We start from the raw sequence: 21,445 nt of genomic DNA on the forward strand, positions 1-21,445 counted from the left end.
GAGAGAGAGAGAGAGAGAGAGAAACATCAATGTGTGGTTGCTGGGGGTTATGGCCTGCAACCCAGGAATGTACCCTGGCTGGGAATCGAACCTGGGACACTTTGGTTCCCAGCCCGCGCTCCATCCACTGAGCTATGCCAGCCAGGGCTTGATATATTTTTAAATTTATTAATTGACTCTTAAATATCTACCACAAGTAGGTTACAATGTATAAAGATCGCAGGAGATGAACTTCATTTCTCAGCATCACAAAAATTTGAAATGCAAAAAGTTCAAGGATGGATATTATAAGTAAGAAAGATACAAATGTTTGCTTAAAAACAGCAAAAAGGGGGGAGTGGTGGGGGATAAATGCAGACAACTGTACTTGAACCATAATAAAATATTTTTTAAAATAACAAAAAGTTGAAAAATTGATTTTTCTCCCAAAGTCCAAATAATTGTGGTCTAACAATCAAAGTAAAAGTTTCATTGGCTCATTCTTTTGATAAGAATGGGTTCATGTAAAAATGTATATCCAAGTATGTGTGCAAGAGACTTGAACATGCATCACACACAAAAGCACATAGACCCACAAAAACAGACACCTAGCTGCATTTTTATTGTTCTAGACACTTCATATCCATGTTTCTAAGTCTTCCACCTGCTCATTGCATTTGGCAAGTTAATTCTTTGGAGGTAGGGCATTTTCTTCAAAGAAGCCCTGGTTGATGATATTCTCTGCTGGAAAGTATCTGGCCACCACAAAGGAGGATCCATCACTTGCATAGGCCTTCCCCACTCCCATCTTCTTTGTATTCTTCCATGCTATGGCCATGAAGTGTCCAGTCCCAGAGTAGAAGCCAGGTTTCTGGAAGTTGCAGTTTTTGATTTCATTGTACCATCTACCAACTACCTCCCTTCCTGTCTGATTGTAGGATGCCTAGGCCAGGTTATCTCCACAATGGCCATGACTGGACTCCAGGCTGTGCTTGAGGATCCTCTGTGCTGGCCAGGGCATCTGAATACTGCTGAGCCTCCTGGTTGAGTTTCTTGCAGAGCTTCTATGGGGAGATGTCATGCTGCTTCCAGTACTCATTGTGGGCTATCAGGACCTCATTATTAAACTGTCTGGAAGCTGATTTGCCCATGGCTGACTTGGTACACCCCTGGGCTCCCACTGACTCTTGTGACAATTTTTTCCTGCATTTCTTTTCTATCATGTTTGTGCATATTTCACCTTCCCCATTCCCTTTCTTATTCATGATGTAAATTTTACTTTCCCTCCTCACAATGCTCTGACTCCCATCTCTTTTAGGGCTCTTGTCTCTACCCTCTCAAAATCATTTTTCTGTCAGTAGATCATCTCATATTTACTGTTCTTTCTTATAATAGTCTTAATCTCTTTACACCTTTATTAATACTGGAAAGTCTGCTGTTGATGGTGGGATTGCAGGGGGGTATTTTTGCAGGTGTGAGTTTGTTTTCTAGAAGTTGTGATTTTGTTCTCAAAGTACCTGCACACATCATAAAAGAGGTGATGGGTGGGGTGACCCTGTGTCGATTAGCTGAAGGAATGGACCAACCAAATAATGACCAACAGCAATCAAAACCCAGTCACATCCAGAAAGCCAACATAAATGGCATAAAGGGGATCCTGAGATCATAAAGCTCAGGAGTTCAAAGAGACTGTACCACTCAATATCACAGGTCTCCTTCCATATAAGATCACACCACAAAGTCAGGGAGTCAAAACAGATCATTTTAAGAAGCAGAAGCAAACAAGAAGTATCCCACAAATAATGGGAAGACAAAGAAACAACTCCTAATAGAAAGCAAAGGAGAAATCCTCAGAAAGAGAGCTAAATGAAATAGATGGAAGTCAACTATCAGATACTGAGTTCAAAATAATGGTTATAAGGAAGCTCAATGAGTTCACTGAGAATTACAAAAAAAAGTACAGGGAAACTATGAGGAACTTACTGCAAGCTACATCAGCATGAAAAAGGAAATAGAAACTATCAACAAGAGCCGAGAGGAAATGAATAATACAATTTTTGAGTTGAAGAACACATTAGAAGGAATCAAAAGCAGGCTAGATGAAGCAGAGGGTTGAATTAGTGGACTGTTGGAAAAGTAGAAAAAAAATCACAGAAAGAGCAAGAAAAGGAAAAAAAAGATTTAAAAAGAATGAAGATGGGTAAAGGCAATTGCAAGACAGCATAAAAAGTAATGATATCTGTATAATAGGGGTACCAGAAGGAGAAGAAGAAAAGCAAGGGGTAGAAAACCTGCTTGAAAAAGTAATGATGGAAAACTTCCCTAATTTGATCAGAGAAAAAATGGCACAAATTCATGAAGCAGAGAGGGTCCCAATCAAGAGGAATCCATATAGGCCCACTTCAAGACACATCATAATGAAAATGGCAAAAATCCAAGACAAAGAGAGAATCTTAAAGGCAGAAAGGGAGAAAGAGGAAATAAGATACAAGGGAGCCCTGATAAGGCTAGCAGCTGACTTCTCAATGGAAACACTACAAGCCAGAAGGGAAAGGCAAGAAATATTCCAAGTAATGAAAAGTAAAGGTCTGCAACCAAGACTACTCCACCCAGCAAGGCTCTCAATTAAAACAGAAGGCAAAATAAGGAGTTTCCCAGACAAAAGAAGCCTCAAAGAATATACCACCATAAACCATCATTTCAGAAATGTTAAGATACTACTTTAGGAAGATGAAGAAAATGAGTGAGAGAGAAACACAGGAACAAAGGGGATAAAATGGCAATGAATAACTATCAATAATAACCTTAAATGTAAGTGAATGAAATGTTCCAATCAAAAGGCACAGGGTAGCTGAATGACTAAGAAAACATGACCAGTACATATGCTGCCTACAAGAGACCCACCACAGAACAAAAGATTTACACACACTGAAAGTGAAGGATTGAAAAAATATTCCAATTAAATGTCCAGGGAAAAATATTTATATCAGACAAAATAGACTTCAAAACAAAGGGTATAAAAAGAGACACAGAAGGACTCTTCATAATACTCAAGGGAAAATCCATCAAGAAGACATAAATATTGTAAATATATATGCACCCAACATTGGAGCACTCAAATATATAAGGAAAATCTTGGAGGACTTCAAGAAAGATATAGACAGCAACACACTTATACTAGGATATTTTATACCACACTGCAAACAACGGATAGATCTTCCAAACAAAATATCAAAAAGGTTATTGTGGAATTAAATGATACACTGGATCAAATGGACTTAGCTGATATGTAGAGAACCTTTCATTCCCCCCCCACACAAAAATACATATTCCTTTCAAATACATATGGTATATTTTCAAAGATAGACCAAAGCCCTGGAAGGTGTGCCTCAGTGGAATGAGTGCCAGCCTGCGATCCAAAGATGGACCACATGATAGGACACAAAACAAGCCTCAACAAATTCAAGAATATTGATATCATATCGAGCATTTTCTTGGACCACAAGGGCTTTAAACTAGAAATTAACCTTAAGGAAAAAAACTCAGAAACATTCAAATTCATGGACACTGAATAGCACACTACTAAGCAATGAATGGATTAACAATCAGGCCAAGGAAGAAATCTAAAAGCTTCTGGAAACAAATGAAAATGAACACACAACAGTCTGAAACTTATGGCACACAGCTAAGGCAGTCATGAGAGGAAAGTTCATAGCAATACAGGCCTATGTAAAAAATATAGGAGCATTTCAAATAAACAATCTAAACTTACATATACAAGAACTGGAGGAACAACAACAAACTAAGCCCAGAGCAAGTAGAAGGAAGGAAATATTCAAGATTAGAGTAGAATTTAATGATGTAGAGACTAAAAGCACAATTCTAAGGATCAATAAATCCAGGAGCTTGTTCTTGGGAAAGACAAACAAAATCAACAAGCCTTTAACTGGACTCATCAAGAAAAGAAAAATAGAGAGGACCTAAATAAGTAGAATCAGACATGAAAGAGGAGAAATTACAAATGATACCACAGAAATACAAAGGATTGTAAGAAATTACTATGAAGAAGTATATTCCAAGAAATTTTAAAACCTGAGTGAAATAGACATATTTATAAAAAAATATATAGTCTTCCAAAACTGAATCAAAAGAAGCAGAAAGCCTGAACAGACCCATAACAACTAGTGAAATTGAAGCAGTAATCAAAAAAACTCTTGGCACACAAAAGGCCTGGACCAGACAGTTTCACAGAACAATTTTACAAAACATTTAAGGAAGAGCTAGCTCCTATCCTCTGACTACTCAAAAAAATCTAAGAAGAGGGAAGATTTGCAAACTCTTTTCATGAGGCCAGCATCATCCTAATTCCAAAATCAGAGAAAGACACCACAAAGAGTCCTGGCTGGTGTGGCTCAGTGAATGGAGTGCTGGCCTGTGAACCAAAGGGTTGCTGGTTAGATTACCATTCAGGGCACCTGCCTGAGTCACAGGCCAGGTCCCTGGTGGGGGGTGTGCAAGAGATAACTACACACTGATGTTTCTCTCTCTCTTTCTCCCTCCCTTGCCTTCCCTAAAAATAAGTAAGAAAACTACCAGCCAATAGTGCTGATGAACATAAACAATAAAATCCTCAACAAAATATTGGCAAACTTCACCCAGCAATATGTTAAAAAGATCATATGCCATGATCAAGTGGGATTCATCCTAGGGACTCAAAGATGGTATGGTATTTGAAAAATTGATGAATGTAATATAATACATAATAGAAAGAAAAACAAAAATCACATGCAAAAACCACTGGATAAGGTACAGTAGCAAGTCATGATAAAAATACTTAGGAAACTGGGAGTGGAAGGAGCATACTTCAACATAATAAAGCCCATATAAGAGAAACCTACTGCCAATATCATGCCCAATGGGCAAAACTAGAAGCTTTCCCACTATGGTCAGAAAGAAAACAAGGATGTCTGCTATCTTCACTACTTTTAACATAGTATTGGAAGTCCCAGTCATAATGATCAGAGAAGAAAAAGAAATAAGGCATCCAAATTAGAAGGAGGAATTAAAACTGTCACTGTTGGTAGATGACATGACAGTGTACATAGAAAACTCTATAGACTCCATCAGAAAACTACTCGACCTCATAAGTGAAATTGGGAAAACAGCAGGATACAAAATCAATATTCAGAAATCAAAGGCATTTTTGTATACCTACAATGAAATATCAGAAACAGAAATCAAGAAAAAAATCTCATTTTCTATATCAACAAGAAATATAAAGTACCCAGGAATATACCTTACCAGGGAGGTAAAAGTCCTGTACTCAGAAAACTATGTAATACTGAAGAAAAAAATTAAAGAAGACACAAATAAATGAGAGCATATACCGTGTTCAGGGTTTGAAAGAATTAACATCATCAAAAATTCCATCCTACCTGAAGCAATCTATAGATTCAATGCAATACCTATTAAAGTACAAATGGTATATTTCACAGACATAGAACAAACACTTCAAAAATTTATAAGGAAGCATAAATGACCCCAAATAACCTCAGCATTTTTGAGAAAGAAAAAGAAAGTAGAAGGGATCACAATACCTGACACCAAATATGTTGCAAAGGCACTGTAGTCAAGAGTCTGATACTGGAATAAGAACAGGCACATAGATCAGTGGAACAGAAGAGAGAGCTCAGATATAATCACAAGTGTTTATGGTCAAATAATATTTGACAAAGGAGGCAGAAGCATAAAATTGAATAAAAATAGCCTCTTCAACAAATAGTGTTGGGAGATCCAGACAAGCACATGCAAAAAAATTGTATCAGGCTACTGACTTACATCATACAGAAAAATAAACTCAATATGCATAGAAGACTTAAATATAAGTTGCAATACCTTAAAAGTCTTAGAGGAGGATATAGGCATGAAAATCTCAGTTATTGCATACAGCAATGTTTTCACTGATATACACCCTAGAACAAGGGACCTAACTTAAAGAATAAATGGGATCTCATCAAGCTAAAAAGCATCTGCATGGGTAAAGAAAGCATCAACAAAATGAAAAGGGAACCAACCATATGGGAAAATATACTTGCCAGTGATACTGTAGAAAAGGGTTTGATTTCCAAAATATTTATAGAACTCACAGAATTCCAACCAGGAAGACAAGCAACCCAATTAAAAAATGAGCAAAGGACTTGAACAGACACTTCTCCAAGGAGGACATACAGAGGGCCCAGAGACACATGAAAGGATGCTCACAATCATTAGCCATCAAGAAGATGCAAATTAAAACCACAATAAAATACCACTTCACACTGGTAAGAATGGCCATCATAAACAAATGAAGAACAAGTGCTGGTGAGGTTGTGGAGAAAAGGGAACCCTAGTGCACTATTGGTGGGAATGAAGACTTGTGCAGCCACTGTGGAAAACAGAATGGAATTTTCTCAGAAAATGAAAAATGGAACTGCCTTTTGACCCAGAAATTCCACTGCTAGGATTATACCCTAAGGATCCTGAAACAACAATTCAAAAGAACCTGTGCACCCCATTGTCCATGCCCATTAGTCCTCCATTCGTGTTGCTTTGATTGCCCTTTCTCCCTTTTCTGCCCCTTCACCCCTTACCCTCTCCCATCTGGTCACTCACACTTTGTCCTTTATTTTATTTCCATGTCTATGGCGCTATTGTGCTCACTTGGTTGCTTTGTTGATTATGTGCGACCTTTAGATGAGATCATATGTACTTGTCTTTCACCACCTGGCTTATTTCACTTATGCTATCCAGTTGCACCCATCCTGTCAGGAAGGATAGGAGCTCCTTCTTTCTTTCTGTTGCATAGTACTCCATTGTGCAAATGTACCATAGTCTTTTTTATCAACTCATTTACTGATGGACACTTAGGTTGATTCCAGCTCTTGGCTGTTGTAAATTTTGCTGCTGTGAACATTGGGGTGCATAGGTTCTTTTGAGTTGGTGTTTCAGGATCCTTAGGGTATAATCCCAACAGTAGTATTGCTGTGTCAAAAGGCAGTTCCATTTTTCGTTTTCTGAGAAAATTCCATTCTGTTTTCCACAGTCGCTGCACAAGTCTGCATTCCCACCAATAGTGCACTAGGGTTCCCTTTTCTCCATAAGCTCTCCAACACTTGTTTTCTGTTGATTTGTTTATGATGGCCGTTCTTACCGGTGTGAAGTGGTATTTCATTGTGTTTTAATTTGCATCTCTCTGATGCCTAGTAATGCTGAACATTTTTTCATATGTCTCTGGGCTTTGTGTATGTCCTCCTTGGAGTAGTGTCTGTTCAAGTCCTTTGTCCTTTTTTTAAAAATTGGGCTGTCTGTCTTTCTGTAGTGGAGTCATGTGAGTTCTTTATATATTTTGGAGATCAAACCCTTGTCCAAGGTATCACTGGCAAATATGTATTCCCATATGGTTGGTTCCCTTTTCATTTTGTTGATGTGTTCTTTAGCCATGCAGAAGATTTTTATTTTGATGAGGTCCCATTAGTTTATTCTTTCCTTTATGTGCCTTGTTCTAGGGGACATATCAGTGAAAATCTTGCTGTGTGGAGTATCTGAGATTTTCCTGCCTATGTTCTCCTGTAGGACTTTTATGGTGTCATGACTTATATTTAAGTATTTTATCCACCTTGAATTTATTTTTGTATATGGTGTAAGTTGGTGATCAAGTTGCATTTTATTTTATTATTATTTTTTTGCATATAGCTGTCTAGCCGTCCCAACACCATTTGTTGAAGAGGCTATTTTCACTCCATTTTATGCTTCTACCCTTTTTGTCAAACATTAATTGGTCTTAGAAACTTGGGTTTTTTTCTGGGCTCTCTGTTCTGTGTCATTGTTTTGTGTGTCTGTTTTTAAGGCAGTACCATACTGTTTAGATTATCCTGGGCTTGTAATATGGTTTTATGTCATATATTGTGATACCTCCTACTTTGTTCTTCTATTGTATTGTTTATGTGGTGTATTACATTTATTGATTTGTGTATATTGTACCACTCCTGGATCTCTGAAATGAATCCCACTTGATCATGGTGTACAATCTTTTTTAGTGTATTGCTGGATCTGGTTTGCCAATATTTGTTGTAGATTTTAGCATCTATGTTCATCAGTAATATTGCCCTGTAGTTGTTTTTTTTTTTTTTTTTTCTGTTTTGTGTCTTTAACTGGCCTTGGGGTTAGAATGGTGCTGACCTCATAAAAATAGTTTGGGTGTCTTCTTTCTCCTTGGATTTTTTTTTTGAACAGTTTGAGAAGAATCAGGATTAGTGCCTCTTTAAACTTTTTGTAACATTCTCCTGTGAATCCATCTGACCCAGGTCTTTTGTGTCCTGGACGGATTCACTTTTTGCTGCTCAAATTTCACCAGCTGGTATTGGTCCATTCAGACTTTCTTCTTGACTCAATTTTGGAGGATTATACATTTCTAGCAATTTGTTCATTTCTCCCTGGTTGTGAAATTCCTTGGCGTATAGTTTTTTATGGTAATTTCTTATGATCCTTTGTATTTCTGTGTTATTGCTTGTAATTTAGCCTCTTTTGTTTCTCATTTTATTTATTTGGATCACCTCATTTTTTTTAAATCAGTTTAGTTAAAGGCTTGCTGATTTTGTTTATCTTTTCAAAGAACTATCTCCTGGATTTATTGACCTTTTGAATTGTTCTTTTAGTCTTCATGTCAAGTGGTAATTCTTCTCTGATCATGGTTATTTCCTTCTTTCTACTCACTCTGGACTTGGTTGTTTCTTGTAGGTGTAAGGATAGGTTATTTATTTGAAATGTTTCTATCTTTTTTAGGTAGGCCTGTATTGCAATGAACTTCTCCTTAACACCTTCCTTCTCTGTGTCCCATAAATTTGGGGCCATTGCATGTTCATTTTCATGTTTCCAGAAATTTTTTGATTTCCTCTTTGATCTGATTGTTAACCCATTCACTGCTTAGTATTATGCTATTCAGTGTCCATGAATTTGAATGTTTTTGAGTTTTTTTCCTTGAGGTTAATTTCTAGTTTAAAGCCCTTGTGGTTCAATAAAATGCTTGATGTGGTTTCAATCTTGTTGAATTTGTTGAGGATTGTTTTGTGCCCTATCATTTGGTCTATCTTTAAAAATTATCCATGTGCATTTGAAGAGAAGGTGTACTCTGCTTCTTTGGGATAAAAAGGGTTACATATATATCAGTTTGTTCCATTTGATCTAGGGTGTCATTCAGTGCCACAGCATCTTTGTTATTATTTCAATTGGAAGAACCATCCATTGTTGAGAGTAGGTTGTGGAAATCCCATATTTTAAGTGTTTTGTTTTTTATCTTTCTTGAAGTCCTCTAAGATTTTCCTTATATATTTGGGTACTCCTGCATTGGGTGCATATATGTTCACAATGTTCATGTGTTTTTGATGGATTCTTCCCTTGAGTATTATGAAGTATCCTTCTGCATCTCTTTTTTCTTTTGTTTAATTCTCAGGCTCTAAACTCAATATTTCCTGTATTTGGGCTCCTCTGCAACTAGATACTTTTTTTTTAAAGAAGGATTTATTATTTATTTATTTATTTATTTATTTATTTATTTATAAGTGAAGGGAAGGAGAAAGAGAGGGAGAGAAATATCTTGTGTGGTTGCCCCTCATTCCCCCCCTATTGGGGAACTGGCCCTCTACCCAGGCATGTGCCCTGGTGGGGTATTGAACCAGCAACCCTTCAGTTCACAGGCCCATGCACAATCCACTCAGCCACACCAGCAAGAGTGCAACACACTTTATGACCTTTTTTTTGAAGTCTATTTTGTCTGATAAAAACTATTGCTACCCTGGCTTTTTTTCCCTGTCCATTGCTTGGAATATTTTTTTCCAACCTTTCATTTTCAGATCTTTTTTGAAGATCTGAAGGTGTGACTCTTGTAGCCAACATATGTGCAGGACATGTTTCTTACCCATTCACCTACCCTATGTCTTTTGATTGGAGCATTTACATTTAAAGTTATTATTGATTGTTACTTATTCATTTCTTTGTAGCCAACATATGTGTGACTACATATGTTGGCTACAACATATGTGACTCTTGTAGCCACATATGTGCAGGACATGTTTCTTACCCATTCACCTACCCTATGTCTTTTGATTGGAGCATTTACATTTAAAGTTATTATTGATTGTTACTTATTCATTTCTTTTTTATCCATTTTGTACTGGTGTTTCTCTCTCATTCACTCTTTTTCTTCACTTCTTAAAGTAGCCCCTTTAGCATATCTTCTAATGCTGTTTTGGTGGAACGGTATTCTTTCAGCCATCTTTTGTCTGGGAAACTCATTTCACCTTCCATTTTAATTGAGAGCCTTGCTGGGTAGTCTTGGTTGCAGGCCTTTGTTTTTCATTATCTGGAATATTTATTGCCATTTCCTTCTGGCTTGTGTTGTTTCTGCTGAAAAATCTTCTGCTAGCCTTATCAGGCTCCCTTGTATTTTACTATCTGTTTCTTCCTTGCTACATTTAAGATTCTCTATTTGTCTTTGAATTTTGACATTTTAATTGTGATGTGTCTCTTGGGGTTAATCTTGATTGGGACCCTCAGTGTTTTCTGAACTTGCATAGCTTTTCCACTCTCCAGGTTAAGGATGTTTTCTGTTATTAGTTTTTCAAACAGATTTTTTATCCCTTGCTCCTTTTTGTCTCCTTCTGGTATTCCCATGACTTGAATGTTTTTGCACTTCATGGTGTCATGAAATTCCCTTAAGCTATCCTCATATTTTTGTAGTCTTTTTTATTCCTTTTCTTGCTCTTTCTGTGAATTTTTTTCTACTTTATCCTCCAGCTCACTGATTTGATGCTCTGCTTCATCTTGCCTGCTTTTAATTCCTTCTACTGTGTTCTTCAATTCAGAAATTGTATTCTTCATTTTGTCCTGGCTCTTGTTGATAGCTTCTATGTCTTTTTTCATGCTAATGTAGTTTGCAGTGAGTTCCTTATAGCTTCCCTAGTAGTTTTTCTGTAATTCTCACTGAACTCAATGATCTTGCTTATAACCATTGTTTTGAACTCAGTGTTTGATATTTTAGTTGCCTCTATTTTATTTATCATTGTTTTTGTGGATTGCTCCTTCTCTTTTGATTTGGGGTTGTTTCTTTGTCTCCCCATTTTAGGGAATACTCCTTTTGTTTGCTTCTGCTTCTTAAATTGACCTCCTTAAATTCCCTGCCTTTGTGGTGTGAACTTTATGGTGGGAGACCTGCATGATTGAGTGGTGAAGTATCCCTGATCTCCTGAAGGTGATGCTCTTGGGATGCCCTTTATAATATTTTGCTGTGTCTCTGGATGTATCAGGGTTTTGATTGTTGTTGGGTCATTCTTTTGTGGGTCCTTCCCTCCAATTGGTTAACTGTGGCTCACTCCCCACCCCCTATGTGTTGTATGCTGTTGTGTTGGTGCTGCCAGAACAAAACCAAAGAACAAGGAAAAAAACCCATACTTGCAAAATTAACTCCCTCCTGTAATCCCACTATCAACAGGAACTGAACCAGTATTTTAATGAGAGTGTAAAGAGATTAAGACTATTACAAGAATTGAGAGCAAATATGAGATGACCTACTGAAAGAAAAATGATTTTGAGAGGGTAGAGAGAGCACTAATAAGAGTATGTAATAAGAAGAATTCAAAGAGAAAAATTAAAGTTTACATCATAAATAAAAAATGGAATGAAAAATGTGGCATGGATTAAGAGGAGAGCCTGTAGTATTAGGTTTAAACAGAAATTTAAAAAATAAAATAAAATGATAGCGAGGAAAATAAAAAAGGTAAATAAATAATAAAAAATTGGAACCATGTTGTAGAAAAAGATCTACCACAGCAGTCTGAACAAAACATGAGCTAAAATTAATACAGGTGGGATGGGAATAAAAGGGGAGAAAGAAAGAAAAGCTTAAGAGATGTCTAGAGGAAAGGGAAGTGATTTTAAGCTGATAGAGTGAGAGTGAATACTAAGATTGAGGAATAAAAACCAAGATAAGAGAGAGAAAAGTTAATATTTTAGATAAAATAAATAATAAAAAGAAAAAAGAAAAATGGGGCAGAATGAAAGAGAGAGAGAGAAGAATAGAAGAAAACAGGCTAAGACAGGCTAAAACAGAGAGGAGAAATTAGAATTTGAGATGAAAAAATATTATGAGAGGGGAATGGTAAAATTTGAACTTTGGAATACAAAAGTAATGAAGATCTAAAGATAAGATTGAAGTAATGCAACCACAACTGCCCTATCCACAAACAATGAGCAAAGATTACTAAAGGTGGAGATAGAACATGCATATTTTAAGAGCCAGAAAAAGAATGAGAGATGTCCATTGAGAAGGAAATTGGTTTTGAGAGGCTGGACTGGGGAGAAATAATTAGAGTGCATAATAGAAACAAGTTGTAGCAATAGAGAAAAGAAAATTTAAAATGAAAATAATAAGAGTAAAGAAGAAGGGAAAATGGGGTAAGAGAAGGGAGGAGCAAATATGTGAAGTGAAATAAACTATAATATAAAATCTAGTGGCTTAATATACACAAACTTTAAGAATAAGAATGAATATTAAAAAGCTGTGCAAGAAAGAAACTTTCACAAATCATGGAGAAGACCATGGTGGATTTAAACTAGGTAGCATGTAGTATGTATCACTGTTTTTTCTTTCTGGATCCACCTCTGGTGATGTCAGATGGTGATTCTGTCTGGATTTAGGCAGCCTGTTCGAGACTACCAGGGATCTACTCTCTTTGGATTACTCCAGTTGTTAATCTAGTCACACTGCACTTAGCAGTCAGGTTTAAGCACCACAGTGCTGGGGCAGAATACTTCCTGAGGGCAGGGCTATTGCTTCCCCTCAGACTGCTGTCACTCAGGGAAGTGTTCTGTCTGAGCAGGGTGGCTGCTGCAGTATGGGGGATGACTCAGCACCAGGATCCTGGTGGCTACTCTCTCAGTTCTCTCTCCAAGGCTTCCATCCCTAGTCTCTCCTCAAGCATCTCGTGTCCACTTTGCCCCCTCTTTTGGTGGAGCCCATGGCAAGTGGTTGCAAATGAAAAGTTATGCATTGGCCCTTTAAGTGGCTCTTTGTGTCTCCAGCCATTCATACCTGGCAGAGAGAAATCCAGCCACTTTTCACAGCTTGATGTTATCTGTGTACTTTTCAGGCTCTGGGTCTCCAGGCTGTGGATCCCATGTTAGGATTTTGACTCCATGCATCTAAGGGGTATCCAACTGGCAGCTTTAATATCTCTCCAGGACTTTAGCTGCTACCTGTGGACACCCAGCCAGTTGTCTCACATCTCCACCTCATTCCCTGTGGGTGGGCTCTGCCCACAGGGTCCCCCAGTCTGCCTCAGATGAGAATAAGTCTACAAAGACATGATCTGCTTGGGGGGCAAAGGTGGCTGATCTCTCAAAGAAGAAGAGCCAGGAGCCTTTTCCTCAGTGGGGTTTTATTTGGTTCAATTTGCACAGGAATACAGGTAAAGCTCATCAATCATTGTCAGGCAGTAAGGATCAAACAATAGATAACATACAAAGAACTAAGAGGGCTTATTCTGAGTTAGGGTCGGTCAGGTAAAGGGCTATAACACTTTGGGAAATAAGCTAATTTAATTCTTGGACCTTTATCAGAAAATTGAGGATGTTCTTAGCATAGCAGGTTTCCCAGGATTTTATGTATTCTTTCTTAGGCCTGATCGCCCTGGGGAACCTGTCCTTTCCTGACCAGGGCTGTACCACCCTCTGTCATTGTTTGTGGCTTAAGTCAGGCAGGGAAAGTAAGGCAGTCAAGAGATTAGGAGACTTCTGGCAGACAGAATGAGAACTCAGGCTACGTCAAAGTCAAGTGGTGGGGGCCCATCACCCCTTTTTTCTATAGCCCCCCAAGTCCTTGTCTGAGGGCCCCTTCATAACTGTGCCTGTTTTGGTTGTCCCTCCCTTGAAGAATCTTACTTGTCATTGGCTAACTGATCATCCACTTGGGGCCAAGCAGGGTTAAGTAAAAGGGGTCAGAGGTGGTGCCCTGCCAGGGAGGTAAGCTTTGTTTCCTTAGTGGCTTATGGTCCCAAGGTCTTTCACTCAGCCTTAGCCATGGGAGATTACAGCTTCTGAAACCAGGCAGGGCAGTTCCCAACAATTCCCTACTTGTCATGTTGTTCAGAAGCTGTTTCTTCTGTCTGCCTGTGGTTATAAGGCTTTTTTTCTCACTATTGTTCAGGATGATAGTTGTAATTCCAGATTGGGCCTGGGAGGAGGTTAGTGTAACTCCGCCATCTTGGATCTCCTGAAATATTTGAAATATTTGTTCTGGTTCTGTGAAATATGACATTGGAATCTTGATAGGAATTGTGTTGATTCTATAGATTGCTTTGGGTAGCATGTATATTTTAATGATGTTAATTCCTCCTATCCGTCAACCCAGTATATGCTTTCACTTATTTATATCTTCTTCAATTTCTTTATTTAGTATCTTATAATTTTCTAAGTATAGTTCTTTTACATCCTTGGTTAGATTTATTACTATGTGTTTTATTCTTTCTGAAGTAATTATGAATGAGATTGCTTTCTTAATTTCCCTTTCTATTAGTTAATTATTGACATATAAAATGAAATTGATTTCTGGATATTAATTTTGTATCCTGTTAATTTGCCAAATTCATTTATCAGTTCTAGTAGTTTTTTGCTTTGCAGAACTCTTTAGGGTTCTGCATACACAATATCATGCAATCTGCAAATAATGACAGTTTTACTTCTTCATTTCCAAGTTGGATGCCTCTTATTTCTTCTTCTTATCTGATTGCTATGGCTAGGACTTGCAGCACTATATTGAATAAGAGAGGTGAAAGCAGACACCTCTGTCTTGTTCCCACTCTTAAGGGGAATGCTTGTATTTTTTGCACATTGAGTATGATGCTGGCATGCTGGCAGTGGGTTTTTAATATGTGGACTTTATTAGATTTAGGTATGTTCCCTCTATTCCCACTATGTTGAGAGTTAGATCAGAAATGGGTGATGGTTTTTATGAAATGATTTTTCTAGATCTATTGAAATGATTATATGGTTTTTATCATTCATTTTGTTTCTGTGGTGACTCACATTTATTGATTTGTGAAGGTTGTACCAATATTGCCTTTCCAGAATAAATCCCACTTGATCATAGTGTATGATCTTTTTAGTGCATTGTTGTATTCAGCTTGATAATATTTTGTTGAGGATTTTAGCGTCTGTGTTCATCAGGGATACTGGCCTGTAATTTTCAATTTTTTGTAGGGTCTTTATCTGGTTTTGTAATTAGAACAATGCTGGCCCCATAAAATGAGTTTGGGTGTCTTCCCGCCTATTGAATTTTTTGAAATAGTTTGAGAAGGAGAGGTGTTAGTTTTCTGAATGTTTGGTATTCACCTGTGAAGCCATCCAGTTCAGGGCTTTTGTTTGTTGGAAATTTTTTGATGACTTCTCCAATTTCACTAGGAATAATTTGTCTATTCAGGTTCTCTGATTCCTCCTGATTTAGTTTTAGAAGACTGTTTCAAGGAATTTATCCATTCTATACTGGTTGTCCAGTTTTTATTTCTCCTTTTTATTATTGATATTACTTATTTGGGTCCTCTTTCTTGAGGAATCTCTCTTTTTTATGAAACAATTGTAAATGTTGTTCTCTTACAGTTGTCCCAATTTTCCTTCCATTGCTCTCCCCTGCCCCACCCACACCACTGCTGAGTCTCTTAAAGGTTTGTCAATTTTGTTTTTATTTTCAAAGAACCAGCTCTTGGATTCATTAATCATTTATATAACTTTAGGCTCTATTTCATTTATTTGTGCTCTAATCTTTATTATTTCATTCCTTATACTAATTTTAGGCCTTTTTAGGTGCTCTTTTTTCAAGTTCCTTTATGTGCACAGTTAATTTTTTTTATTCCAGCTTTTTCTGTATCCTTTCTTTGTTGTTTTTTTTGTTTGTTTGTTTGTTTTTAATAAGCCTGTAATGCTATGGGTTTCCCTCTTATCATCACTTTCCCAGTGTCCCATAGATTTTGGATTGTTGTGTCTTCATTTCATTCGTTTCAAAATATCTTTTGATTACTTCCTTGATCTCATTGTTGACCCATTCCCTGTTTAATAACATTTAGCTTCCATATCTTTGTGTTTTTCAGTGTTCTTTCTGTGATTGATTTCTAGTTTCATAGCAATGTGGTCATAGAAAGTGCTTGACATGATTTCAATCTTCTTAAATTCATTGAGACTCATTTTGTGTCCTAACACATGGTCTCTACTAGAAAATGTTCCATGCGTACTTGTAAAATATGTGTATTTTACTGTTTTGGGGTTATTTGCTCTGAAGATATCAACTACATCCATTTGATCTTGTGTGTCATTTAAGGCTGTTGCCTCATTGTTGATATTCTTTCTGGAATATCTATCCATTACTCTCAATGGGTGTTAAAATCCCTGACTCTGACTATTTCTGTTGGTCTTTCCTTTTATGTCCATTAAGATTTGCCTTACATATTTGTGTGCTCCTGTGTGAGGTGAATAAATATTTACTAAGGTTATAGCCTCTTGTTGGATTGTTCCCTTTATCATTATGTAGTGTCCTTCTATGTCTCTTAATATAGCCTTGGTTTTAAAGTCTATTTTGTTGGATATAAGCATTGCTACCCCAGCTTTTTTTTCCTTTCCATTTTCATGAGATATGTTTTTCCATTCTCTTCAGTCTTAGTCTGTGTATGCATTTCATTCTGAGGTTGGTCTCTTAGAGACAGTATGTATATGGCTCTTGGTTTCTTATCTATTCAGCCACCCTATGTCTTTTAGCTTTAGCATTTAAGCCATTTATATTTAAGGCGATTATTGCTAGATGTGTATTTATTGACATTTTATTTTTAAATTATTTTCCTCTGTGTTCCTTTTTCTTTTTATTCTTCTTTTTGTTCTTAAAGCAAGCCCTTTAACATTTGTTGTACTGGTGTACAAAAGAGTACTGGTTTGGTATTAAAAAACAAAACAAAACAAAACTCCTTTAGCTGTTTCTTGTCTGGGAAGCTCTTTATTTCTCCTTTAGTTTTAAATGATAGTCTTGCTGGGTAAAAAGCCTTGGCTGTAGGTCCTTGCTTTTTATCACCTTGAATATTTCATGCCATTCCCTTCTTATGACCTGAAATGTTTCTGTTGAGAAATCAGATGATGGTCTATTTGGAGCTCCCTTGTAGGTATCTACCTGCTCTTCTCTTGTGGCTTTTGGGATTCTCACCTTGTCTTTAATCTTTGCAATTTTAATTATGAGGTGTCTTGCTGTAGGCTTCTTTAGGTTTATCTTGTTTGGGACTCTGAACTTCCTGGACTTGTGTTTCTTTTTCTTTGACCAAACTAGGGAAGTTTTCAGTTATTACTTTTTTCAAATAGGTTAATGGTTTCTTGCTCACTCTTTCTTCTGGTATTCCCATGATGCAGATGTTTTTATGCTTCTTGTCCCTTCTTTCTTTTTCTTTCTTTTCTTTCTCTTTCTTCCTTCCTTTCTCTCTCTTTCTTTCTTTCTTTCTTTCTTTCTTTCTTTCTTTCTCTCCCTCTCCCTCTCCCTCTCCCTCTCCCTCTCCCTCTCTCTCTCTCTCTCTCTCTCTCTCTCTCTTTCTTTCTTTCTTTCTTTCTTCTTTTTTTTTTCCTGCTCTGCTTGGGTATTTTTCTACCTTGTCTTCCAAATTGCTGATTTGATTCTCTGTTTTTTCTAACCCACTGTTTATCCCTTCTAGTGAGTTATTTACTTCAGATATTACATTCTTTATTTCTGACTGGTCCTTTTTATTTTTTCTATATATTTTTTCATGCTGTCAAGTATCCTTATAATCATTACTCCAAACTCTATATCTGATAAATTACTTGAGTCCCTTTTTTTTAGTTCTTCTTCTGGAGGATTCTCTTGGTTTTTTGTTTTTGTTTTTGTTTTTCCCCATTTGGGGTGTATTTCTTTGTCTTTCCTTTTTGGCTACCTCTTTGTGTTTGTTTCTATGTATTAGGTAGATCTGCAGAGCAAACCTGTGTCAGGTGCTGCCTATGGCTGGCCCTGGGCAACCTGTTTGGAACTATCATCTACCCACAGCTTGTGGCTTCCTCTCCTGTGGCTGTTTCTGTGCAGATAGTACCATCCTGTGCACCAAGGCTGGCTTTTTACCAGCACTGGGCCCAAAGGAGGGTGAGGTAAATTCTCAGAGCTCCTAGAAATCCAGCTTAGTCATTAAACTTAATCACTACTATGGTCTCAACCTGGACTCAGCAGCTTGGTTTAAGCTCCACAGGGTGGAACAAAGTAATTTCTATGGGCAAGGCTATTGCTTCCCTTCAGGTTGATGCCACTTGGAGGGGAGTGCTCTGCCTGAGAAAGATGACCTCTGCAGTGTGGGGAATGATTCAATACAGGTATCCTGGTGGCTATTCCTTCAGTTATCTCCCCAGAGCAAAGAGAGCATTTCCCTAGCCCCAGTCAAGCTAGCCACCTCCTTGGCCTCCACCTCCAATCCCACAGCTTCCAGTCCATGGAATGTGAGCACTCTGTCTCAGAAAAGGAACAATAATAGTAACATGTTCCCTGGAAGAAGGTGAGGTTTTTTTTTTAACTTTTAAAATAAAGAACAATCCAGGCTGAGTAGGTCCATTGGTTGGAGAATCGTCCCATGCAACAAAAAGTTGCAGGTTCAATCCCTGGTCAGGGCACATACTTAGGTTGTGGGTTTGATCATAAGTTTGGGTGTGTACTGGAGGCAACCAATCAATGTTTCATACACACACACACACACACACACACACACACATATATATACATACATACATACATACACACATACACACATTATTTGTCTCAAATCAATAAGCTTATCCTATGGTAAGGCTTAAAAAACCAAAATAGTGAACAGAACTCTGGTGAAAATCTCAGTGTCAGCTCTGCCTAGCTACAGGTCCTGGGTAAGTTATTCAGCCTCTTTGAAATTTAGTCTCCTCATCCATAAAATAGAGATTAAATGGGATATTGCACTTGCCTGCCTGTCAGTAGGAAGAAGAGCTCACTAAATTGTAGCTAATATTAGTATTAACAGAAAATTTAATAATCTCTACATCTTCACCATCTATCAAGCTGGTGCCACAGAAAAATTGCAAGTAAGTGCTGAATGAAAAAAAAAATGTTTCTATACCTGATCAGCACAACTATTAGGTGAGGCAAGTAGGAAAGACAGCAGTCTCCCAGAGATGGAGAACTGAGGCTGTGTGGCTAAGTGACTTGCCCTAAGTCACAGTTAATGAGCAGCAGAGCCTGGATGGGGAACTTCTGTTTCCTGACTCCCTGTTTCATGTTTACTGGTTTATGTCACCTGAGCAAATTTAGGGTCAGGACGATACTTAGATTATCTTATATAATCCCATCATTTCAAAATTTGAAAACTGTGGCTGGAGAGACTAAGAACATTTCACAAGAACAAATATCTAGCCAGCTAGAGATTACAGGCCAAGTCTCCTGATGCCTAGCTTAGTGCTCTATCAACAGTACAACAGCTTACCTAGCAAAAATTGCCTCAGTGTTCCTACTTCAGCAAACATAGTTATCCCAGCCTCGAAACCACCACAACTTTACAGGAAAACCCAAGTGGGAAGTGCAAAGTCTTCCCCTGATTATAGGCACACTCTCAGAGTACCAGATTCATTCTTTACTGAGGCTACACTTCTTGTGTGATTTGAAATCATGTCAACATGAAGTGGGTAGTGATCAAGAGTGTGCCAACAATCACAAGCTTGGTAGTCTGGAGTACCATCTTCTAAGTGGACCCTACAGTATTTCTAGAATGTCAATCATGAACTCTGAGAAACACCCCACTTGGCAGGTCCTTCTAAAACAACAAAGACAGTGAAATGAAGCCCAAGTACACAGGATATTATTATTTACCTATGACACTTACCCAACAGCTGTGGGAAATGGAACCGAACTCCTCAAGCTAATTTCCTGCAAGAGATGCAGAGAAGCATCTTGGTCTGTTGTTCTTTCTTGAACTCAGCATCATTTTGAAATGAAAAATGATGTCCTCAGAATTTTAACTCCAACAGCAGGGAGGTAGATTGTTCCACTTGTAATTAATCTAAAGATGCAAAGGTAAATGAGCATTGTGTTTGCCTCAAATGAAGAACATGTGGAGAAGGGACAGAGGCTAATAAGTCATTCATTGATGCAACTAAAAAGGCATCTCCAATACTTCTAATTTAAAAGTTCTCAAAATTCAAAGGGCTTCTGATGAAACAGGAAATAAAAGCAACATCTTAGGTTCTAATAGCACTTTTTTCCTTTAAAATATTACCAAAACACATTTGTTATCCATCTGTATGCTGTTGAGCAGCAGTGGCATATGATTGATGGAAGAGGCCTGTCTCCATGCTCATGGTAGGGCCTGGCAAAGCACACAAATCAAAAATGTGTTTCCCTACTCCTGTAAGCCCAAGCAAGTTAATGCCAGCATCTACAGGCTCAGTAAATGCCACACTTCATGGTTCCTTCTGTTCCTGATAGAAATAGCCACAACAAGTCTCAGGCAAGCAGTCTGTCTTTGTGTGCTTTTTTGGGTCTTGGCAGTAAAGGAGAAAGGTCTTTATGAAAGCACCATCTTTGTGGCCATCTCCAGAAATGTAAACATTTCACAGTTTGTTTTACTCTTATACATTCACCTAATATTTCCTACAGGTAAGATTCTAGGCTTAGTATTTAAAAAAAGAGAAGAATAAAAGAAAGGAAACAATCAATTCTGTTTTATGGAAAAAGGAGTTGGGCTGGATACTATTTGTACTAGTCCTGGAGGACATAAATGGCTTCAAAAGGCTTAGGGTTGGGGATGAAGTGCTAATGAGAGAGAATGTGCAAGAAGGAAAGAAGCTGGCTAATGGCTCATGCACCCATTTGCTTAAACAATGGGAATTACTGGATTATAAATAGTTGGAGTTTTTTTCTCAATGTAAATTATTATATCCATAGAACACACATGTGTTACTAAAATAATTGAATATCTCTTTGCAAAACACTATATGGAATAGAAAACAATGGACTTCATGACTATGTTAGTTCTCCTTTATAAGTCTAATGAACAGGAATTTTGTCTGTATATAATTAGGTTTTAATAACTCAGACAAAATTAAGAACTAGAGAATTGATATGGCTTTTTCTCATTCAAACTTTCTATTATGCTAATATCTTTAGAAGCTGTAAATTATAACTTACCATCATAGGACTACAAGCAAAGCCCATAGGCAAAGGAAAATAATTAATCAGATATCATTAATGTTATTAGATAAAATATTTTGCAACCATAGCCCTATATCTGCTCAATAATGTCACAGGAAAAACCATCCAGTATTTTCAAGACTACTGATGAGATATTTATGAAAATAAAAATTGTGTTCTGTACTATTAGAACATATATCT

General features: G+C 37.4%; 1 pseudogene; it reads right to left on the minus strand.

Annotated features, from left to right (window-relative positions):
• Nucleotides 1–664: 664 nt before the first annotated feature.
• LOC118498389 lies at nucleotides 665–1,161 on the minus strand (annotated as a pseudogene).
• Nucleotides 1,162–21,445: the final 20,284 nt, after the last annotated feature.

The sequence above is a fragment of the Phyllostomus discolor genome, chromosome X (assembly GCF_004126475.2).
Source record: "Phyllostomus discolor isolate MPI-MPIP mPhyDis1 chromosome X, mPhyDis1.pri.v3, whole genome shotgun sequence".
Taxonomy (NCBI): Eukaryota; Metazoa; Chordata; class Mammalia; order Chiroptera; family Phyllostomidae; genus Phyllostomus; species Phyllostomus discolor.